The sequence below is a fragment of the Rhinopithecus roxellana genome, chromosome 12 (genome assembly GCF_007565055.1).
Source record: "Rhinopithecus roxellana isolate Shanxi Qingling chromosome 12, ASM756505v1, whole genome shotgun sequence".
Taxonomy (NCBI): Eukaryota; Metazoa; Chordata; class Mammalia; order Primates; family Cercopithecidae; genus Rhinopithecus; species Rhinopithecus roxellana.
Window position 1 is genome coordinate 56,276,151 of NC_044560.1, and position 20,366 is coordinate 56,296,516.

The window sequence follows — 20,366 nt, forward strand, 5'->3', positions numbered from 1 at the left end:
CCTCTGCAGTCTGCTTTCCACACCTTCAGCTCTTTACAACGCCTAATAGTCTTTTAAAACTTAGCCCACATGTCACCTCCTCCAGGAAGTCACCCTGGACCCTCAAGTTCCATAGTGTTCCGATAGTCCTTGTGCTTCTCTCACTTCTTTCTTTCCTTTTCTAAAATTTAATTTAAAAAAAAAATTTTTTTTTTTTGAGACAGAGTCTCACTCTGTTGCCCAGGCTGGAGTGCAATGGCGGGATCTCAGCCCACTGTAACCTCTGCCTCTCAGGTTCAAGTGATTCTCCTGCCTCAGCCCCCCAAGTAAGTGGGACTCCAGGTGCCTAGCATCCTGCCTAATTTTTGTATTTTTAGTAGAGACAGGGTTTTGCCATGTTGGCCAGTTGGCCAGGCTGGTCTCGAACTGCTGGCCTCAAGTGATCCATCTGCCTTGGCCTCCCAAAGTGCTGGGATTACAGGCGTGAGCCACTGCACCCAGCCTTAATTTGATTTTTTAAAAACAGAGACAAATTCTCACTATGTTGCCCAGGTTGGTCTCAAACTTCTAAACTCAAGCCATCCACCTGCCTCAGCCTCCCAAAGTGCTGGCACTACTACGCCCAACCTGTCTCCGTCCTTTTCACATGGTTTCAGACAGGCTGTTAAGTGCCTCGAGAGCATAGATTATGTCTCATTTCTATTCCCTGTGCCTAGTTAAGAATCTGGTACAGATGAGATACATAATAAATCTTTATTGAAAGGAAGGGAAACTCTCAGAGACAAATGCTATCTTCCAGTAGATGAACTGAGCATTGAAAAGGTAGCGTTTTGGAAAAGAATCTGGATTTAAATCATTTCTCTGCCACATGCAAATGTGTTATGTTTCCTCTATGAGGCTCATTTTCCTCATCTCTAGAGTAAGGATGATGTTTACTTTTCAGGGTTAGTGTAAGGGTTAAAGGGTTTAATGAGATAAAGTACGGTGCCTGGCTCGATGCCTGGCACATTCTAAATTGTGTAATAACTCACTGGAGGGCTATCTTTTGGAAGCAGAACTAGGCTTGTTCTGTACAGCTCCAGAGAGCAGAACTAGGCCCAATGGATGGAAGCTGCTAGGAGACAGAACTCAGTTCATCGACATCTGAGTGGAATTTTCTACTTGGCAGAATGAGAAACTCTGGGAGGAGGTGAACTTCCTATCACAGGGATATGCAAGCAGAGAGTAGATGCTCACCTGTCAGGGCTGATGCAGAAGGGACTAACTCTATATGAGATTTGGGTGGAGTGAGTATGCAAAATCTGAAAGATGGGAGCCAGATAAGGCATTTCCATTCAGTGCCCTCCATATTCATTATTCATATGGCCAACACTGAGGACTTCCTCTACGCTGGGTGACCCTAGGTTGGGCACTGGGGATGCAGGGCTGGATCTGATAGAGTCTTTGTCATTTAGGAGATTACAGTCTAAATTTTGATTATTTATTGAGCAACTACTTTGTACCAGATGCTCTAATCATCTCAGGAAACTTTCATTCTCACTGTTTTTCAAAGAAACTGAGGCTCAGCCAAAGTGGCTTACAGAAAGACTCACAGACCAATGAGTATTGCAGCTGGGATTAGAACGTAGTCTTGCTTGTCTCCTAAACCCTTTTCATATGACTCAAGGCTGCCTCACATTCTGATGTTGGAAACACTTTGCAGTCTCAGGGAGATCCTCAAACAGCACCCAAAGGCCTTTGGGGTACCAAGTAAATGCTGATGAACAGGAGCTAAAAGGCTACGGTCAGCTGCAGGAAGATGTGGACTCCCTGTAGCACGCTCCATGCCCGAGTTCCCTCCAGCTGGGGCCATGCGGAGAGTCCAGGAGAACTTGCTGAGGTCAGACTTCACTGCTCACATGACTAGCCAAGCTGCCTGGGCCAGGGCTCCCTGAGGGAACTTGAAACCCGGCTGGGTTCCATCAGCTCCAAGAATAGTAGCTGACCCTACTCTCCCCCAGATGGCGGCGTCCGATCAGGTTCCAGGAGGCCCCAGTGGACTCCAGACATCAGTGGCAGCAAGCTTTGACCTTGAAGCTGCTCTGGGGTGGTGTAATAACAGCAACATTCATTAACTGCCCACTGTGTGCAGGGCGCCTCCTGAAGTGGGGGACATCCCGTAAGGGAGGTCTTAGAAGTGTGGAACCCATTTTACAGGTGAGGAAATTAGGGTTCAGAGATACTGAGAACTTCCCCAAAGTTACAGTGAATACGTGGCAGAGCTGGATTGCAGCCTGGGCTCCCTCTGCAAGTGACCCTGCTTCTGTGAGGAGAGAAGAGCATTCTCAAGACCTCAGAAGACTCCTGGGCAGAGGAGACAAATTCCATCAGCTTCTAAAGGAATGAAGGTAGGGTGCAGTGGCTCACATCTGCAATCCCAGCATTTTGTGAGCTGGGAGTCTGAGGCAAGAGGATCGTTTGAGCCCAGGAGTTCAAGACTGGCCTGAGCAACATAGTGAGACTTCATCTTAACAACAACAACAAAAAACAAACAAACAAACAAAAACACTGAAATTAGCCAGGCTTGGTGGTGTGCACTTGTAGTCCCGGCTACTTGGGAGGCTGAGGCAGGAGGAGGATCATTAGAATCTAGGAGTTCAAGGCTGCAGTGAGCCGAGATTGTGCCAGTACACTCCAGCCTAGGTGACAAAGTAAGACCCTGTCTCTAATAAACAAATGAATTTTAAAAAATGTTACGGGCCAGGCACAGTGGCTCACGCCTGTAATCCCAGTACTTTGGGAGGCTGAGGTGGGTGGATCACCTGAGGTCAGGAGTTCGAGACCAGCCTGGATAACATTGCAAAATCCCGTCCCATCTCTACTAAAAATACAAAAATTAGCCAGGCGTGGTGGTGGGTGCCTGTGATCCCAGCTACTTGGGAGGCTGAGGCAGGAGAATCGCTTGAACTTGGGAAGTGGAAGTTGCAGTTAGTGAAGATCACGCCATTGCACTCCAGCCTGGGAGACAAGAGTGAACCTCTGTATCAAGATTTGAAAGCATCAAATCTTGTGTTTCTAAGAGACACACTAGAGTGTCCTCAGGAAGGCAATGGAAAGTCCCAACTCTTAGTCTCGTGTTTGTACCACTAATCCACCAAACTTAGAGAGCTGCCTCTGACAAAGGGGGCAGGAGAGATGGTAGGCAGCCTGAATCTTATAGCCAGTGAGGTTCAAGGCAGACTTAAAGTGAATTGATGGACTCGAGGGCACAAGTGAGCTGTAACTCTCTTGGTGCTAAACGCGTTCTGTGTTTCTCTGGTGTACCAGGAACTTCCCAGGCTCAGCCTCCACATGAGCACATGATGGGATGGGATGGTGGCGGGATGAGGTGATGAAGAACTGAAGATACAGGATGCCACTAGGGCTGATTCATGGATGTGAGTCCTGCGCATTTGCAAGGGCCTATGCCTGGTTTAAGCCTCTACTATCACTGTCTTGAAATTCTTAACAATGTTGAACAAGGGGTTGGGCATTTTCACTTTGCACTGGACCTTGCAAATCATGTAGTTTATTTATGTAGCTGTTGTGATCTGTGGTAGAAGGCAGCAGCCCCCGACCTGCAGTGCTCCTGGGACTTGTCAGAGGCTTGTCAATCCATCAACCAATGGCTGAGTCACCAAGAGACAGGAAGGAAGCCAGACTAAGCCCCACCAGACAGGTTCGGCCTGTAACTGCAAATCCCTAAGAGACTGTAACAAGGCAAGGGAGAAGATAGGCTCTAAGGAGATTCTGGGGATAGAATTGGAACCCACGGAGGAGGGGCATGGTCTGAGGGGGATTTTAACTCAGTGTCAGAAAGATTTTCCTAATAGTCAAAATATAATCATAATACATAAAATATACCTCAATAAAGCTGTTGAAAATGTAATCATCTTACTGGCAGCTGACATTGAGTGCTTACTGTGTGCAAGCAGCTGTGCTAAATGCTTCATTGAAAATATGGAAGATAGGCTGGGCATGGTGGCTCACACATGTAATCCCAGCACTTTGGGAGGCCAAGGCGGGCAGATCACCTGAGGTCAGGAGTTTGAGACCAGCCTAACCAACGTGGTGAAACCCCTGTCTCTACTAAAAATACAAAAAATTAGCCGGGTGTGCTAGCACACGCCTGTAATCTCAGGTTCACGAGAGGCTGAGGCAGGAGAATTGCTTGAATCCAGGAGGCAGAGGTTGCAGTGAGCCGAGATGGTGCCACTGCACTCTAACTTGGGCAACACAGGGAGACTCCATCTCAAAAAAAAAAAAAAAAAAAAAAGGGAAAAAAAAGAAAATATTGAGAGTGGTCATGAACATAGTCTCTGGAGCCATATTGCTCTATTGCTTATTAGCCATGTGAGCTGGGGCAAGTTACTTGGCCTCTCTGTGTCTTAGTTTCGTCATCTGGAAAATGAGGATAAGAATAATACAGCTCTCTCACAGGATTAAATTATTGGGAAGAATGGTAAGGCACAGTGGCTCTGTAATCCCAGCACTTTGGGAGTTGTGCTGGGTGGGTGGATCGCTTGAGGCCAGAAGTTCATCACCAGCCTGGGCAACATGGCAAAATCCCATCTCTACAAAAAATACGAAAACTGGCCAGGGATGGTGGTGCATGCCTATAGTCCCAGCTACTTGGGAGGCTGAGATGGGAGGATTGCTTGAGCCCAGAAGGTTGAGGCTGTAGTGAGCCAAGATCATGCCACTGCACTCCATTCTTGAGTGACAGAGTGAGAATCTGTCTCAAAAAAAAATTATTGTGAGGATTAAATGAATTTACGTATGTAAACACCTAGAACAGTGTCTGACATATACTAAGTACCATATATGATTTAGTTATTATTTAATCCTCAGAACAATCCTATGATGGAGGTATTATTATTATTTTACATTATTCCCATTTAACAGACAGGTAAACTGAGCCTTAGAAGAAGTAAGTGACCTGTTGATCACAGAGCTATTGGGTGGTGGAGCAGGAGATTCTGCTATGGGAGTCAGGTCAGACTTCATGATCGTCATGCCCAGTGCTTACACTAGAGCAGGCATCTGGTGAGTTTTTGTTAAGTTAATCAATTAATTATTGTTTCTTTCAGCTCTGAGATTCTAAACCTGTAAGAAATGTGTGTTCTGGCTGGAGGAGGATGCAGGGACCTAGACATCTTAGGATTTCTTACCAATTGTTGGCTGCAGCATAGTCAAATATCAAGTATGTTCCACTCTAGGCCTTCTGAATTAATTTCCTGTTTGCTCCCTCTCCATCCCTGCAGGCATTGCCCAAGTTCTAGTCTCTCTCTGGACTCTGAACTCAGCAGCACTATATCCTAACTCACATCTCTCACATCTGCACAGCACTTCACAGTGTACAAAGTGCTTTCAAATTCAATGGTTTGTTGGTTAGTCAGTGTCATAGACTTTGTGACACACAGTTCAGTACTCATGCCAGGCCTCCAGAGAGATCCCAGCCAGCGAGGACTTCCTGCCTTAAGAGGCCAGAGCAGACTGCATGGGAACAGGGTGTGCAGTCTAGACATGTGGTGTTGCTCTCTGGGTGGAGTTTGGGAATTTTCTAAGCCAAAGCATGGAGTGAAAGGGGCCAGGCCTTCACCAGGGAATGTTCACTGCTACTCCTGAGAAGTGGTTGAAGGCAGGCAGTCCTTCAGCTCCTCTATAAGTTTAAAAATATCCCAGCCAGCCAGGCACGGTGGCTCACGCCCGTAATCCCAGCACTTTGGGAGGCCGAGGCAGGCGAATCACCTGAGGTCAGGAGTTTGAGACCAGTCTGACTAACACGGAGAAACTCCGTCTCTACTAAAAATACAAAATTAGCCGGGTGTGGTGGTTCAGGCCTATAATCCTGGCTCTCGGGAGGCTGAGGCAGGAGAATCACTTGAACCCGGAGGCAGAGGTTGCGGTGAGCCGAGATCACGCCATTGCACTCCAGCCTGGGCAACAAGAGCTTAACTCTGTCTCACCAAAAAAAAAAAAAAAAAAATTCCCAGTTGGGCGAGGTGGCTCACCCCTGTCATCCCAGCACTTTGGGAGGCTGAGGCAGGTGGATGACTTGAGCCCAGGAGTTCGAGACCAGCCTGGGCAACATAGCAAAACCCTGTCTCTACAAAAATACAGAAATTAGCTGGGTGTGGTGGTGCATGCCTGTAGTCCCAGCTCCTTGGAAGGCTGAGGTGAGAGGATCACCTGAGCCCAAGAGGTTGAGGCTGCACTGAGCCATCTGCACTCCAATCTGAGCAAGGACAGAGTGAGACCCCATCTCAAATATATATCTCCTGCATGCATTTGCAACTTAAAAGGGCTGGTGCGCTAAACCTCATCCCTGCCACAGAATGCATTTTTCCCAAATTGCCATCAAGGATTACATGCAAGATTTTGTAGAAAATACAGTAGAGTGTCACCATATCTACATTAAATACAGTAAGAGCAAACACTTACAGAGAGCTTACCCTGGATCAGGAGCTGTTTTGAGTGCTTTATAAACTCTTTTGGCCGGGTATGGCGGCTCACGCCTGTAATTTCAGCACTTTGGGAGGCCAAGACAGGCGGACCACCTGAGATCAGGAGTTCAAGACCAGCCTGGCCAACATGGTGAAACCCTGTCTCTACTAAAATACAAATATTAGCTGGGCATGGTGGCGGGAGCCTGTGGTCCCAGCTATTCAAGAGGCTGAGGCAGGAGAATCGCTTGAACCCAGGAGGCAGAGGTTGCAGTGAGCCAAGATCACGCCACTGCACTCTAGCCTGGGTGACAGAGTGTAACTCCGTCTCAAAACCAAACCAAAACAAAACAAAACACAAAAACCTAGGTCTTTTAATTGTTACAACTCTATGAGATAGGTACTATTTCTTTTTAATTTACAAAAACTCAATTATACTTGCTGTGGAAAAACTAGAGATGGAAAGAGGAAGAGTAATACTATATTAAATATTATTTTCCTCACAGATAGGCTCTAAGGAGATTCTGGGGATAGAATTGGAACCATACCATATGCCCCAAGTGTGTCATGAAAGAGGTAAATCTGCCGTTCCCCTCGTTGGTCTCAGTTCCCAGGTGCCTCATAAATCTTCAGTGTGTGTGCATGTCACCATACTAAGTATGGGTCTAGTGTGTAAGCCCCCAAGCAAGTCAGTCTCTTTATCAGTTACCCACGAAAGAAAGAGCAATCTGTTCCATTGCTAGAGGAAAACTTGGCTATGCTATTGGGAGATGGTTCTATACTTTAGGAGTGATAAAAAAGGTTTCCAAGGAAAATTCTGATTATATCTTTTTTTTTTTTTTTTTTTGAGATGAAGTTTCACTCTTGTTGCCCAGGCTGGAGTGCAATGGCACGATCTCAGCTCACTGCAACCTTTGCCTACCAGGTTCAAGAGGTTCTCCTGCCTCAGCCTCCTGAGTAGCTGGGACTACAGGCATGTGCCACCATGCCCGGGTAATTTTGTGTTTTTAGTAGAGACGGGGTTTCTCCATGTTGGTCAAGCTGGTCTTGAACTCCTGGCCTCAGGTGATTTGCCCACCTCAGCCTCCCAAAGCGCTGGGATTACAGGCATGAGCTACCACACCCGGCCCCTAGGTAAGTTTTTACTGAACTGTAACTCATAGATAAGGTGACCAACCTTCTTGATTTGCCTGTGACTAAAGAGTTTCCTGGGATTGAGACTTTCAGGGTTAACACCAAGAAAGTCCCAGGCAAACCAGGACAAGTTGGTCACTCTACCACAAAATACATCTCTGTATCTATTGTGAGGGCTCTGTTGACGCCATGGTCTATTATATCATTCTTTATGAGGCTCTCAGGAGAAATTCTTGTCTGGTCTACATACCAAGAATAGTTGTATATCCTCTAAGGAGTAAGTGGTTTGTTTTTATCCTGTGAACACTGTGAACCGTGTGAGTGAACAGGTTTCCCTTTTTGCCTTGGCTGCTGGAAGTCGTAGAACCAAGTATGTATGACACAAATTTAGCTGCATAGGTCACTATGTTCCGTACTTTTTGTATCATTCCAGGCTCCACTTTTTCCCTACCTTTTTTTTTTCTTCAATTTTACCTTGCCCTGTCTTAAATTTAATGATCTTATTTTATTTTATTTTATTTTATTTATTATTTTATTTTATTTTTGAGATGAAATCTTGCTCTGTCACCCAGGCTGGAGTGCAGTGGCACGATCTTAGCTCACTGCAAGCTCCACCTCCCAGGTTCAAGTGATTCTCCCACCTCAGCCTCCTGAGTAGCTAGGATTATAGGCGCACACCACCGAACCCGCCTACATTTTTTTTTTTTGAGACAGAGTCTCGCTTTGTAGCCCAGGCTGGAGTGCGGTGCATGATCTTGGCTCACTGCAAGCTCCGCCTCCCAGGTTCATGCCATTCTCCTGCCTCAGCCTCCCGAGTAGCTGGGACTACAGGCGCCCGCCAACCATGCCTGGCTAATTTTTTGTATTTTTAGTAGAGATGGGGTTTCACCCTGTTAGTCAGGATGGTCTCGATCTCCTGACCTCGTGATCCGCCTGCCTTGGCCTCCCAAAGTGCTGGGATTACAGGTGTGAGCCACCGCACCCGGCCCTTTTTTTTTTTTTTTTGGATTTTTAGCAGAGATGGGGTTTCCCCATGTTGGCCAGGCTGGTTTCGAACTCCTGACCTTGAGTGATCCACCCACCTCAGCCTCCAACAGTGCTGGGATTATAGGCGTGAGCCACCACACCCAGCCGATCTTATTTTATTTTAAATGTCTTTCTGGATCAAGGCAGGGTAAAATTAAACAGTTTTTAGAGTCTATGGACTCTGCCATGAGTCACTGAATATATGGAATGATATGTAAAATTTATGTGTATAAACATATTTTTCTAGGGAGAAGGAGCCATGAATTTTAATAGTTTCTCAGAGAAGTCTGCATACCCCCCAAATATTAAGAACCTATGGTATAGGTGAGCCAAGAAACAAATAAATGCTTTTAGTTGGAAGCTTGAAAGTTTCACTTGTAGTGCTGATATTTTAAAATGTTGCAATGATGGCATGGAGGAATGTTGGTGGGATGGAACATTGGAATGGCAGAGAGAGGAATGTTGGTGGGGTGGAATGCTCCCCAGAATGGAATGACAACATGACAGAACGTGGTCTACTGGAACATTAGTGTGTTAGAATATGAGGATATTCTAGAATGTTGATGTAACTGGGCCTACACAAATGTAGCTGTGTAGGTCACTATGTTCTGCACTGTTTGTATCATTCTAGGCTTCACTTTGTCCCTACCTTGCTTTTTTTTTTTTTTTTTCAATAGACCACCACCTTCCATATGTTCTAGCATCCTCTTGCTTTTTTATTTTTTTTTTGAGACAGAGTCTCACTCTGTCATCCAGGTTGGGGTGCAGTCGCGCAATCACAGCTCACTGCAACCTTCACCTCCCAGGTTCAAGTGATTCTCGTGTCTCAGCCTCTCAAGTAGCTAGGTTTACAGGCATGTGCCACTAACCCCAACTACCTTTTGTATTTTTTTTTTTTTTTTTGAGACGGAGTCTCGCTTTGTCGCCCAGGCTGGAGTGCAGTGGCTGGATCTCAGCTCACTGCAAGCTCCGCCTCCCGGGTTCACGCCATTCTCCTGCCTCAGCCTCCCACGTAGCTGGGACTACAGGCGCCCGCCACCTCACCCGGCTAGTTTTTTGTATTTTTTAGTAGAGACGGGGTTTCACCGTGTTAGCCAGGATGGTCTCGATCTCCTGACCTCGTGATCCGCCCGTCTTGGCCTCCCAAAGTGCTGGGATTACAGGCTTGAGCCACCGCACCCAGCCCCTTTTGTATTTTTAATAGAGACGTGGTTTCACCGTGTTGGCCAGACTATTCTCGAACTTCTGGCCTCACATGATCCGCCTGCCTTGGCCTCCCAAAGTGCTAGGATTATAGGTGTGAGCCACCACGCCCGGTAGTATCCTCTTGCCTGTAGCTCAGTTGTGTCTCAGGGTTGGGCTGCTATCTGATTCAGCCTCTGAATCTCCAACATTCCCTAGCTTAGTGGCTCAGTGCCCTGTAAGGGTCCAGTAAAGATCCAATTGGTGGTTCACACCTGTAATCTCAGCACTTTGGGAGGCCAAAGTAGGAGGATTGCTTGAGCTCAGGCATTCAAGACCAACCTGGGCAATAAGAGAGGCCCCATCTCAAAAAAAAAAAAAAAAAAAAAAGATCCAATTGGCTGCTGGTACATGGGCTTGTGTCACTTTTATTTCATACTGAGCCACTTCTTCCTTTCTGACTGTGCCCACTCTCCTTCGAGATCTGTCTTAACTACCTTGCAGGCTCAGGACTCCAGTAGACTACCTTGTCCATTACTCTGTCTTCAGTGCCTGGTTCAGGGTCTGCCCAGAGGGCACGCCAACCCTGTGGCTTAGTCAGGGTAGCCTGACTAAGCTCCTGGCCTGAGGCCTGTCTGCAGCTGAGGCTCTTAGGGCTGGAGTTCAGCTTCTGGAGCTGTTAGGCTGAAGGAGATTCAGGATCCTTGAGGTTAGTCAGGAGCAGGGGAGGCCAGATCAGAGTTAGTTGGGGGAAAGGTGAGGCTTCATTACCAGAAGAACCTGATCCAAAAGCTAAATTCAAGAGCTGGGGTAGGGCAGAGACTGGAGTTCAGAGTAGGAACAGATGGGGAGGAGTTGGGGTAAGGGCTGGTCTCCTAGACGTTCACTGCTCCTTTGCTCCACACACTCATCCATGTGGCTGACATTCGCTGAGGCCTCCTCTGTGGCAGATCTGTCTGTGCCCTGGAATTAACAGTCCATAACGGGGAAATGGACACATAGAAAATGACAACCTAGTATGGTCGGGGCTATGACACAGAGAAGCTGTGGGAGACCACAGGAGCTCCCAACTCAGCTTGGGAGTCAAAAACAATTTCCTAGAGGAATACTGTCTAAGCTGATGCTGGAAGGAGTCAGGGAGGGGTAGGGGGCATTTTCAGATGGGAAGGCTGCCTCAAAAGCCAAAGTGCATGGAAATTTCCCAATACCTACCTGTGGGCCTCAGATCAAGGCGCTAATCACAGACTGTTCAATTCTTTGGGCTACACATGTTTGGTCTATCCAGGTCTAATTACCTTCAGACTTTCCCCAGCTATTCCAATAACCCACAAATTGAAGTCTGTTGCAATCAATTGCAACCAGGAGAGGATAACTGCCTCTTAAAATGTGGAGACATTTCCTGATTTTGAGAGAACAGAATTTTCTGGACGTGCAAAGCCTGCTACCTCCCAGCCACTCTGCTGCCATGGCCTTTCTTCTGGGCCCACACATTAGCTAGGTACTCATCCCAACAGCCGGGTGGGCCATTTACTCCCGGGGTGACCATCTCAGTTACTTCAACTTTAAAATGAGCTCCATAATGGTGTGGGGAATGCTTACTAAACTGGGTGGCAAGAAAACTGTATTCAAACCATGGAGGCTTCACCAATGGCACTGTGTGAGGTTGAGCAGGGCATTTCTCCCTAGAACTCAGCTTTCCTATCAGTGGAAAAGCAGAAAGGATGCAAAGGGGCTAGGATCTCCCTGCCTCGATGGTCCATGTCTATGTCAAATGCTGGATGTCCTGTTTTTGGCCTGCTTCTTTGAAATAGAGGCCATATGAAAGAGTGGATTCTGGAGACAGAAGATTTAGATATGATTCTGGCTCTGACTTGCTTTGTAAGTCTGGGACAGCCATGAAACCCCCTCTGAGCCCCAGTTTTCTCATTTGGTAAACTGAGGTAATACCTACCTCACAGCGTTCTATGAGGCTCCAGTGAGCTAAAAGCAACATGACGATGACAATGATGATGATGGTGGTGGTGATGATGGTGATGATCTGTCTCCATGACAGTCAATCTCCTGGAATGAATTACAATTGTGGTTGTTGCCAGGAAGTTAGGAACCAGCTGCAGGGTCATAGAGAAGGTGAACAAATGTTTGAAAGACTTCCCCATGGCAGAGCAAACATTCCCAGCAAGAGCTATTACTGAGGGGAAAAGAGGAATGAACTCGTGCCAACTAATTACGCCCATTTACTTCTTCCATTCCTGCAAGGTAGGTGTTCGTGCACTTATACTAGCTGGGTGACCAGTATATAAACCTTTCAGAGCCTCACTCTCTTCACCTGTAAAATGTAATATTACCAGACTCAAGATAGGTGAAGGCTATAGTGGACATTGATTGCTCCGGGCCACCTAGCATCCAAACACTCCCTATTTGAAGGAATTCCAAGCTTTGTGGGAGCTGAAGGAGGCAGCAACTCCTCCTGACCCTTGTGGGCTTGTGACTGCCCAACTCGACGCCCTACATGGGCTTTGAGTCTGGTGGCAGTTAGCAGAGGGGCAAGGACAGTCAGAGATTACTTCAGGTGGCTGCAATGGGGCTAGGGCCTAGCAGTGCAGTGGTGACCAGCAAGTATCTGTGTGGCTAGAGGCAGAGTCTGTCCTAAATACATAGTTACCATGGCACGACTTTGGTTGTGCCCAGCTGCCCTTGATTCTCGTCTAGCTTTGTGGTCTCCCTGTCATTTCAGTGAGACATCCAATAGCCTTCCAGTAAAGTCTCTCTTTGCTTAATTTTGCCAGAGGTGGTTTCTGTTGTTTACAACTGAGAATCCTGACCCCATAACATGCCAGACACAATACCCAGCATATAGTAAGCACTCAAAAAACTATAGACACACACACACACACACGTGTGCGTGCGTGTGCACAAAAACAAAAGTTCAGAGAAGTAAAATGATCTGCCTAAGGTCACACAGCAGGTGGTGCTATGGGGCTGGACATGGACATCTTGGTGGTACACTGCATTTAATTAATTAATTAATTTGAGACAGAATCTTACTCTGTTGCCCAGGCTGGAGTGCAGTGGCGTGATCTTGGCTCACTGCAACCTCCGCCTCCTGGGTTCAAGTGATTCTCCTGCCTCAGCCTCCCAGTAGCTGGGACTATAGGCGCGCGCCACCACGCCCAGCTTATTTTTGTATTTTTAGAGGAGGCAGGGTTTCATCATGCTGTCCAGGCTAGTCTTGAACTCCTGACCTCAAGTGATCCCCCCGCCTCAGTCGTCCAAAGTGTTGGGATTACAGGCGTGAGCCACCGCTCCCAGCTGGTACACTGCATTTAAATCCCTTTGCTTCACTTCACAACACATTGTAGAACACTATTATTAACACATTTGTTTGTAAGTCTCCAAACAACCTGGTGAGGCCAGAAGGGCTGGGATATTCTCTTGAGACAGAGAGGAAGGCACTAGCTCAAGGTAACCCTGTAAATAGTGGCAGCCTAGAATCGTGGTCTCACGTCCACAGCCCAGGGCCCGTGCTCTGGTCGTATTCACACATGTGAGCTCACACATGCACATGGTGCTACATTTTATGAAGCAGCTCCGTCTGAATACATGGCTACCTGGTGCATTAGCAACCTGGGGTGAGTCAGCAGCTGCCTGTGAGGCCATCAGGGAGGGAACACCATGTACCAGAACTCGCAGAAAGGAGTGCTTCTGCAGCTACCATGTGATCTGGGGTACAGGAAAGTCGGGGGGATGGTGCTTGAGAAGCAGGATGGGAGGGAGGAGGGGACGGGTAGAGCTATCCTAACTTAGGGCCTCCTCTGGTGCCCCTAATGGGCCCACACTTATCTAGGGAGGTTTTGGTTCCTGCAGTGTTGGCAAAGTGGCTTAATTTGACTTAATGGAAGAAAAATGTGTAATGAATATGGATAATGCATACAATGAGGCCCCAAGGAAGGCTGGCTGGAGGAAGGGTGATGAGCTGATGATAAGTCTGAATGATAATCAGGCTGTAGCTCCAAGGGTGAGCCCAGGTAGAAGACATCGGGGACAACTGCTCCTCCCTAGGGGACTGGGATCCTCCTGCTGACCTCCGTCCCCACCCTGCCCTGGCCTTCAGAGCTTGACCTCCCACTTGGATAGAGTCAGAGAATGTCAGATTCACAGGATTCTGGCTTCACAGGATTAGAATCAGGCTCAGGATTCCAGAATCACAGACCTTTAGCATCACATATGTTAACAATAGAAAATTTCAGAATTGAACAATCTGACAATGGAGCCCCTTGGGAAGAAATTTAGGCGATCTTTCCCCAACTTTCATTTAATAACAATAAATAACATCTGTTAAGCACATCACAACTTCCAAAGTCCTTTCGCATCTGTACAGACATCACCTAGGGGTGGGTGGTATTATACCTTCAGCTTAAGTATTGTGCAGAAGATCAAAATGGGCTGGCTGGCGGATGGCTTGAGCCTGGGAGTTCGAGACCAGCCTGGGCAACTTGGCAAACCCTCATCTCTACTAAAAATACAAACATTAGCTAGGCGTGCGGGTGTGCGTCTGTAGGCCCAGCTACTTGGGAGGCTGAGGCAGGAGGATCACTTATGCCGGGGAGGTCGAGACTGCAGTGAGCTGTGATTGCACCACTGCACTCCAGACTGGGCACAGAGCAAGATCCTGTCTTAGAATAAAAATAGCCCAGGTATGGTGGCTCACGCCTGTAATCCCAGCACTTTGGGAGGCTGAGGCGGGCAGATCACGAGGTCAGGAGATCGACACCATCCTGGCTAACTCGGTGAAACACCGTCTCCACTAAAAATACAAAAAATTAGCCGGGCATGGTGGCGGGCGCCTGTAGTCCCAGCTACTCTAGAGGCTGAGGCAGGAGAATGGCGTGAACCTGGGAGGCAGAGCTTGCAGTGAGCCAAGATCGTGCCACTGCACTCCAGCCTGGGAGACACAGCGAGACTCTGTCTCAAAAAAAAAAAAAAAGAATAAAAATTAAAATAAAAAAATAAATAAAATGGGCTGGTCTTGCAGGACAAATTCTATTTTCCATATGCCAAGGTTTTGATACCCTTGTCTTCTGTAGTTATGTAAACACTTCTATTTGGTATATGTTCAAATTCTGTGTTGCGTAAATTCTGCACGGTCACGTATGGTTTTTCAGAATGCATTTTGGCATATTGCAATGCTCAAAAATATGACTATCATTGTTGCATCAGCATAATCAGGGCTGGTACATTCTGCGATAGCTTTTTGGCAGGTTTTACCATCCAGCACTATTTTCAGTTCACAAAGGACTTAAACAACATATCCAAGAATAGATTTAAAGTCACTAATGTAAAGACTGAACTTCAAGTTACTTCAAGGGTTAGTCAGCACATGTTCTGATTTTCTTTTTTTTTTCTTCTTTCTTTCTTTCTTTTTTTTTTTTAGACCGAGTTTCGCTCTTGTTGTCCAGGTTGGAGTGCAATGGCGCAGTCTCAGCTCACTGCAATCTTTGCCTCCCAGGTTCAAGCTAGTCTCCTGCCTCAGCTTCCCAAGTAGCTGGGATCACAGGCATGCGCCACCACGCCCGGCTAATTTTTGTATATTTAGTAGAGACGGGGTTTCACCACGTTGGCCAGGCTGGTCCCGAAATCATGACCTCGGTGATCCACCCATCTCGGCCTCCCAAAGTGTTGGGATTACAGGCGTGAGCCACCGCGCCCAGCCACATGTTCTGATTTTCTCAGAATAAAAAGTTAAACTACCAAAGATACAGAAAGAAGAAAAAAAGGAAACATAAGCTTCGGCGGATAGGAGAGCATAATGAACGCCACACAGAGGGGTGGTTGCGGGGAGGGCGGAGGTGGTGCTTGGAGGCAACCTGTGCTTGGGATCCTGCCAGTAAAGGGCTGCGAGGGGCCTGGGGCAAATCCCTCACACCTCTGAGTCTCAGTTTTTCCCTATTTCAAATGGGGATAATAATTCCCACCTTGGGGAAAGTTCGGGAGTTGATCAGCCAGGGAGGACATCTGCAGACACAGGACAAAGAGCTAAGAGAGATGGCGAAGGGGGAGGGGTGTGGAACCGCAGGGAGCTGCGAGGGGCTTACGGCTTCCATGGTAACGCACCGCAGCCAGGAGAGAAGGCGGGGTTTGAGAGCCCGGAGCTGGAGGTTTAGAAGATGAAGGTTTCACAATGAAGCTCCCTCCTTCCCGGAAAAAAGCCTCCTTGGAGATAAGGCTGGCTGCACGACAGCAGCCCTCTGGGCTGGACAAGCAGTGATTTTGCCCTGTGCTTGAATAAACAAACCATAACACTTTCCACACTGTATATAACTGTCTATTTAACATAGCAGTCTTCCTCCAGTAGCCTGAGAATTCCCTGAGGGCAGGAATTATGACTGATTCATTTCTTTGTTCCTAGAGCCCAGGACAAGACCTGGCACACAAAAGATAGTGTGTTGGTTAGGGGACTATGGCTGAAAGTGGGGCTAGAGAGATCTACTCGTCCAGAGCCCTTGGAGCCTAAGGGGTACTCTCTTTAAAAATATAAAGTCGGCAGGGCACTGTGGCTCACACCTGTAATCCCAGCGCTTTGGGAGGCCAAAGTGACAGATTACCAGAGGTCAAGAGTTCAAGACCAACCTGGCCAACATGGTAAAACCCCATCTTTATTAAAAAAAAAAAAAAAAAAAATTAGCCAGGCATGTTGGCAGGTGCCTGTAATCCCAGCTACTTGCGAGGCTGAGGCAGGAGAATCACTTGAACCTGAGAGGTGGAGGTTGCAGTGAGCTGAGATTGAGACATTGCACTCCAGCCTGGGCAACAACAGAGCGAGACTCTGTCTCAAAATAAAATAAAATAAAATAAAATAAAATAAAATAAAATAAAATAAAATAAAATGTCGTTATGATAGAATGCGTCCTCTAACTGGATGAGACCCTTCAAGTATTGACATGGTCCATCAAGGTCAAGTTCAACCCCTACTTCCTCCGTGAAGGCTTCCAGACTGTTTCTTTTCTCCCTCCTTAGAATCTTTGCAACTCTAATGGTCCTTACCCCATATCTTGGCATTTGTTTGGGATCTCTCTGACTGTTCTCTAGGTGTTTCATGGGTCAAACCTACTCTTCATCTCTAGTAAGTAAGGTCTGAAGGGTGAGTTGCAGGATTTTTTTTGAGATGGAGTCTTGCTCTGTCACTCAGGCTGGAGTGCAGTGGCACAATCTCAGATTACTGCAACCTCCTCCTCCTGGGTTCAAACGATTCTCCTGCCTCAGCCTCCCGGGTAGCTGGGATTACAGGCACCCACCACCATGCCTGGCTAATTTTTGTATTTTTAGTAGAGACGGGGTTTCACCATGTTGGTCAGGCTGGTCTGGAACTCCTGACCTCAGGTTATCCACCCTCCTCGGCCTCCCAAAGTGCTGGGATTATAGCCGTGAGCCACTATGCCTGGCCGTATTCTGTTCTAAGGGCTTGTCACAGTGGTGGGCCCACAGTGTGTCTTCAGTCAACTGTCTCGGAGTGGGTCATCTGCTCTGGGTGGCCTTGATCCTGTGAGGGATGGAGAAGGTATGCAAGGAGCCCTTCACCCCTGTGAGTGTCCCACACATGAGACTTCCCAGGTGGGACCCAGGGTTCTGGGACTAAGCAAGGCATGGAGCTCTCCTGGGCTGTGGCCTGCAGCCTGGCTTTGGCTGCCTTGTGCCCTGGCCCATGAGCCAACAGGCACAAACCAGGAGGAGCAGTGTCACAAGTCAGGCAGTGGAATGGCCTCCCCCTGACTGGAGGACAGATGTCTAGGGCCTGAGTCATTTCTTGTGGACACATGAGCCATTACTGTCCTTTAGACTTCTGAAGGATCTGCAACCTAAAGGCCCCAAAGGCAGAGATCCTGAATGGCAAATTTCACTTCAGCGTTACGGAGAACAGGGAGCAAGTGCTCAGAAATGGTGTTGTTGAGTTCCTTTCCATGCTTGAAACCCTTTCCTATGGCTCCCTTTTGCCCTCGGTCATGTTAAGACCAAGCCCCTTAATATGGTAAAGGCTTCAGGACTTGGCTCATCTACCCTTCCAGCTTCATCTCTCACCACTCCCACCTTGAATCTAGTGTCTACCCAGACTGAACTACTTATTGTTACCTGAAAGAACCATATGGTCTCTCTTAGCCGTGGGTCTTTGTGTATGCTGTTCCTTATCTTGTACCAGAGACCTCCTTTCACCTGTCAGTGAGTCCTTTTTAATCCAGTCATTGCTTACTCCAGGAGGCCTTCCCAAAGTCTTTGGCTGGATTAGGGATCTTCTGTAAATGCCTGTAGCCATGAGTTTCTTAAAGACAGGGATCAGGACCTCATTTAGCCAAGATTCTGGCAGAAAATCATTGTCAATCAATATTGAATGGACAAACAAATGTGAATGTCTGAGAAAAAACACCTAGCAGGAGAGCTGTAAAGGGGAGTGGAATGTTCTAACATTTCTGAGTTCCAAGATTCAACATTCTCTGATTCTGGGCTGAAGATTCACACTCAGGCTCTCCTTCATCCGGAGCTCACTCTCCAGCTAGCTCCTCCGCCCTGTGCCCTCTGAGTGTTTGTTCTCAGGCAGGCACACACACATGTTCTGAACATAACCGGGAAAGCAATTTACAAGAAATAATTGCCGGTCGATGTGTGCTTGGGAGCAGCGGTGAGCTCAGACTATTTCTGTCTGCACATCAGCCCACCCAGCTTCCTCCCGCTGCGGCTGCCCTGGAGGAGGGGCTCCTATCACACAGGGTGGGCAGTTTGTTTCTAATGCAGGACCCAGACTAGCCAACCCCAGTGACAGCCGGCTCTGAGCCTTGATTGAATTCAAAGGAGAGGAGCTCTTGGGGGGCAGGGAGGAGCTTTATGAGGCCTAGAATGTGTAGGTCAGCAAAAGCAGCACGCACATTCCCTTTCTCCACCTGTTGGGGAAATTCTACCAGGTCTTCAGGGCCTTGCTCAGTGTGCGGTCTCCCCAGACCTCTCCCCCTCTGAGTCCTCAAAGCTTGTCTTTGTTCTCACAGAGCCTGTTGTGCTCAAAGGGTGGTCTCAGACCAGCATCATCAGCATCACCTGGAACTTGTTAGAAATGCAAATTTTGGGGACTTACTCCTGACCTACTGAGTCAGACACTGGGGTGGGAGGCCAGCATTCTGTGTTTTAACAAGCCCTCCACCTAGCTGATTCTGAGGCAGCCTCGGATTTGAGAACCACTGCTTTAGGCTGCGGATGACCACTTGAGTGTTTGGAATGCACACAGCATCTCCCCCTTCTGACTGCGAGCAGCCTAAAGGCGAGGGTATTATCAGATTCTTCCCTGAAACCTCCCAGTCTCCCTTGTAAGGCCCAGCACAGAAAGTGTTCAGAGAAACATTGGATTTTTCTGATGAGGACACCAAGGATACCAAGGACAGAGAAGGGATTCGTCCTGTGAAGGGTTGCACAGAGCGTCAGGGACTAAACCTCCCAATATCACCCAGCCCCATCCCACTACATATATACAAGTACCCTAAGCTTGGTCTTTCTTTCTTTCTCTTCCTCCCTTCCCTCCCTCCCTCCCTCCCTTCCTTCCTCTTTCTCTCTCTCTCTCTCTCTTTCATGGAGTCTTGCTCTGTCACTCAGGATGGAGTGCAGTGGTGTGATCTCGGCTCACTGCATACTCCATCTCCCGGGTTCACACCATTCTCCTGACTCAGCCTCCCGAGTAGCTGGGACTACAGGCGCCTGCTACCACACCCGGCTAATTTTTTAATTTATTTTTTATTATTTATTTATTTATTTTAGTAGAGACGGGGTTTCACCGTGTTAGCCAGGATGGTCTCGATCTCCTGACCTCATGAGCCACCTGCCTCAGCCTCCCAAAGTGCTGGAATTACAGGTGTGAGCCACTGCGCCCGGCCAGCTCTTTCTATAACAAGTACTTTGCAGTTCCTGAGCCACACTAGCTCTCTTTCACTGTTGTGAACAAGCTGTATTCTGACCATAGTGTTTTCTGTTCCTGTCTCACCTGGAAACTTTGAGTCATCTTTGATGATTCAGCTCAGACATCATTTCTTCCTCCCTAAAGCCCCATGAAGGACCACCACTGGGCCTCCTGGCCATTTGTGTGCCTGCCTTGTCCTCCACATGAGCCCCTTGAGGGCGAGAACTGTCTGATTCCTCTTGTTTCCGGCAACCTGCACAGGTCCTAGAATAGAAGGACACCACTAAGTGTACAGTAATGGACAAGGGTGCTGGGTTTTGAGTGCTGAAAATAGGCTGGGTGCAGTGGCTCACACCTATAATCCCAGCACGTTCAAGACCAGCCTAGGCAACATGGCAACCACCCGTCTCGATAAAAAATGTTTTTAAAAATTAGCTGGACACAGTGGCACGCACCTGTAGTCACAGCTACTTGGGAGGCTGAGGCAGAAGGATTGCTTATGTCAGGAGTTTGAGGCTGCAGTGAGCTATGTCTCCACTGCACTCCAGCCTGGGTGACAGAATGAGACTGGCTCAAAAACAAAAACAAAACAAAACAAAACAAAAAAGAGTGCTGCAATAAAAGAGCACACACACATACATACCACCACCACC

The 20,366-nt window shown here is 47.7% G+C and overlaps 1 protein-coding gene across 1 annotated transcript in view; it reads right to left on the reverse strand.

Moving 5' to 3' along the window:
* Window positions 1–10,195: 10,195 nt before the first annotated feature.
* The window catches only part of SHISAL2A (shisa like 2A), a 34,443-nt gene continuing 24,272 nt past the window's right edge, over window positions 10,196–20,366 (reverse strand). The window contains exons 3-5 of the transcript XR_004060359.1: window positions 19,798–19,977; window positions 11,737–11,893; window positions 10,196–10,829 (exon numbers count right to left, since the gene is read on the reverse strand). The gene's annotated coding sequence lies outside the window, so the exon portion shown is untranslated. The remainder of the gene's footprint in view (window positions 10,830–11,736; window positions 11,894–19,797; window positions 19,978–20,366) is intronic.